Here is a 4,413-nt window from a genome sequence, read left to right on the forward strand (position 1 = left end):
TTATTGTAAGTAAAGAAAGCAATCTCATATAGAGAGAGGACTTATTGTAAGTAAAGAAAGCAATCTAGTGTCCCACAAGCACATATAGAGAGGACTTTGGCTATGCCATTCTTATAGATAAAAGAGAGTAATGTCCCATATAGAGAGAGGACTTATTGTAAGTAAAGAAAACAATCTAGTTTCCCACAAGCACATATAGAGAGAGGACTTATAAGTCTAAAGAAAGCAATCTAGTTATACTGCTACTTGTGGAGAGGGAATTTGATGAATTGGTGAAAAGATAAGAACTTCTTCACAATTGCAATATCTGACTAATGAATATTATTGTCATTTATAGCTTCTTATAGGATGGCGGTAGTCCGATGCATATGACGGAACTTCTTCACAATTGTAATATCTGACTAATGAATATTATTGTCATTTATAGCTTCTATCACAATAATATAAAATTTGGGGTTAAAACCTTTATGTGACTGAAAAGACCATTCACCACACGCTTGTAAATTAAATTATATCTACCACCTCTGAAATTTTTCACGCAAACCTTCCAACAGCTTGCACTTTTTCGTCATTGACATCCTTAATTGGAACTAGATTTTAAGGCAAATCTTCTCCACGACTCACTTTGGAACACTTTTATAGATAGTTTCAACAAACTTACTTTGCTCGTTAATACTTTGGAGTTCAATATTTATAGTTGGAGAACGCTATTCAAATTGATAGGGTCGAATCTTACAACAAAGTCTAATTGAGTCTCCCTCTATTAGGAGATAGCTTCGAATCAAATTCTTTAGTTTGGACAATGGTTGCATTGTTTTAGTCAAACAACCGAGACTGGTGTATTACCAATAGTATAAACATTCTGTACGTCTATTTTCTTGCATATTAACAATTGTATACAAATAATAATTAAATTTATGAGAAGAAGTTTGGATGGAGTTTTATTAAACAAGTCATCTTAAATTATATCTAAAAATATATAATATTTTTTTTTTCTTTTTTACATTTAGGAGAACAAAACAAAGATTGAATAAGATGTGATTCATGCCATGTTTTAATTTTTATTCTTTCTTATTTCTCAAAGATTAAAAAAAAAAAAAGTTATCATCTCGTTATTTGATTATTTTCTATTGAGTGAATTTTAAGTGAAACACACTCTCTACCCCAAGTAATTGCAAGATGCAAGTTTCACATTAAGAGGAATCAAAGTCCCAAGTATCAACGTCCTTTAAGTGTCTATTTTTATTCTCCATCTCAACATAAATTAAACTTATTTTCGTGAAGATATCTATTTATAAAAGCAAAATATCTCAGAGTCACGAAAATAAAAATGAGATATAGATACGAGACTTAAATATGATACCAAATAGATAGGGTAACTCTTAGGATTAGATTTGATTGAGTTATTTGGATTAGATTTCATCTAGTTATTTGAATTAGATTTGATTTAGTCATTCTTCAATTGGACGAGAGATTTCTCCCAATTCTTCTGATCTTTACGGTTTTCTTTTTCTGTTCGTAACAGTAACATGTCATTCTTAAAAAACTAGACACGGATGTGACAATGATACATTAATTAAAAATAATTATTTCAAAAAATTTATCAATTTTATATTAGAAATAAATTCATATAAATAATTTCATATATTTGTATACTTAAAAACAAGCTTAATGTACGTTTCACTCTCAAAATATATTCAAAGTCAAGTGTCTGATACGATGGATTATAACTTTGTAATGTATCCATTGTATTAACAAGTGTTCAGTACATGCCCAACACGTGTCAGATTAGTGACACTAAGTTATTTTCATACTTTCTTTACACCCATTTAAAGTATTTTGAAAATTAGCATGTCAAATATTATAATTGACTAACTACAACTTCAATTTTGTGCTTAAGTATGGTTTTGACCCAAGAGAAATAAAATCCTTAATTTAGTACATGCTAGCAAAGATGGACATGAGAATGAGTTATTCTCATATGGAAAAAAGAGATTTAACCTTAAGTTATATCTCATATCCTCCCCTAACCAATTATTTAGTTTTATTTAGTATGTTTTAGAAAGATATGTCCATAGCAAAAAAATAAAAAATAAATAAATAAATAAATAAATAGAATAGATTAAATTAGCCAAAAGTAATGACTAACATAATTAAAAAAAAAACATAAATGATGAATTGATTAAATTGGCGAATTGGTAACATAATTAAAAAAAAATGTAACAAACACACCAAAGTAAGATTAGGAACACAAGTAAAAAATAAAAAATAAAAAAAGCCAAAAATCAAGATTTGGAAAATGTTAAACAGTTTTAACATATGGACATTTCAAGACTTTACTCATGCAATATTCCGATGAAATATAACACTAGAGCATTATAAAATTTAGAGAAATGATTGAAATTGATGTCATGTTCATATAGGTTGACTTTAATACAAAGGACAAATCGAACTTTCTGAAGGATAAATTGGGGACACCAGCCTAAGCTAATCAGGTAGGTGGCCTTACAATCCGTATGGTTATATTTGATGTTGACTGTGTCGTGGTTCTGCAAGTGTCATATATATTGATATGTGTGAAATGTTTGTGAATTGATATGCTTATGATATGTTATAATATGTGAATTGTATGATAATACTTACGGTACCATGTGTTCAATGGTATATTTGAGATAGGATACGAGAAGGATGCACTAAACGTAATGTAACGATAGAAGTATGAGATGTTCATGAAACGTTATGGTTTGGTTACGTATCGAAGTGCTATGGGTATGACAGATTGATAAAAACGATATGGTCACGATGGATTCATAAAACAATACAATTAGGTTATGGGTAGAAAGGGATAGGATTATGATAGATTGATAGAACGATAGCGTTAGGATATGTTCCTGTAACGTTATGACTAAGGTACATTCAGGTAACGACACAACTATGATATGTCTAAGGACGTTAAGGCTATGATAAATTAGGGAAGGATATAACCACAAAGTTTTTACGATATGATATGATTATAATACGACATGTGAAGGACGGATATATATCCAACAAGTGTCAAAGAGGGACGTGAGAATAAATTATTCTCAAGCTTTCTTTACATCGGTAAAGAGTATTTGATAAGCTTTCAAAATTAAGGGTTTTCTTTTTTATTCTTCCTTCTTTCTCCCTTTAACGTTTTTTTTTTTAAATAAAAAAAGTTTAATGTGAGAATGAAGAAGTTAGAAAGGAGGAAGAAATGAATGTAATAAAACTTTTCCGTCGGTAGGAATAGAAATGGTGAATGGGTCCTTGAGGATAGTCGACCGCTATACTCTGGTTTTGGATATAAGTGATGATTATCAACAATATGAGTTGTGTCAATACCACACCCTTATCAAGAGGAAGTAAAGTATTGTAGAATAGATCAAGCGATCCATTTGTTGAGAGTACTGTACGAGAAGCACAAGTAAGAATGTTGGATATAACTACTCTTTCACATCTGAGGGATGAGTCTCATAGATCCAACTACAATATCAAAGAAACTTCAGGTGGTAGTGATTGCTTGCATTGGTGTTTCCGTGGTATCCCAGCCACACGTAACATGATTTTTCTTGCTCAAATATAACTTCATTTGTCTTAAAAGTTCACTTTTGAGTAATCTTAGAAGGCTTCTTAATTTGCAGCCTCTTATGAAGATGATCACTCCGAGGTGGATTTGTTAGTGAAGATGAAATTATATAATCAGGGTTTTATATCAATGGTTCCATTTATATCTATAAATGAAATTTGTGGTGTATTTTTTGGAAATTCAACAATAATCATCGGTTACATGGTTACCATTCTAAAGAAATTCAACTTTCGACCTTTTGTGAATGCTCAAAGCTACTTGCAAAATACTGTCGATTATGATCCATAATACTCACCTGACTCAAAATTGAGGTTTGTTCATATTTGAAAATGTGACAAACCAAAAGACAAGATGCTAATTAATAGTGTTTGTGATCGTTGTTGTGAATTCTTCATCTTTAAATACATAATTTTTCCATCTTTTAAAAATATTATTTTTTTAGTTCGTGCCTAATTTCATAATAGGCGATTGAATCACAATATTGAAATATTTTAAGTTACTTTTAAGCTTAAAGGTCGATGAACAAGTACTAATAACATTAGTCTCAATGACTTAAAGAATACAACTATTATTTCGAACTATAAAGAATTTAATTCCAACCTATTCTAATGGACAAACGCTTTATTAGCGTTCAACCACAACTATAAATATCAAATTCTTAAGTATTCATGAACAAAATCGGCCTAATAATGTCTCTTGGAACTATTTACTAAAGGTGTTAGAATGAGCCGTGTGGAAGGGTTGCCTTTAGATGCTTTAGTACCAATTAAGGATGTCAATATCCTAGTAGTGAGGAATGCAGGAAC

The sequence above is a fragment of the Cucurbita pepo genome, chromosome 10 (assembly GCF_057944985.1).
Source record: "Cucurbita pepo subsp. pepo isolate OVF chromosome 10, ASM5794498v1, whole genome shotgun sequence".
Classification (NCBI taxonomy): domain Eukaryota; kingdom Viridiplantae; phylum Streptophyta; class Magnoliopsida; order Cucurbitales; family Cucurbitaceae; genus Cucurbita; species Cucurbita pepo.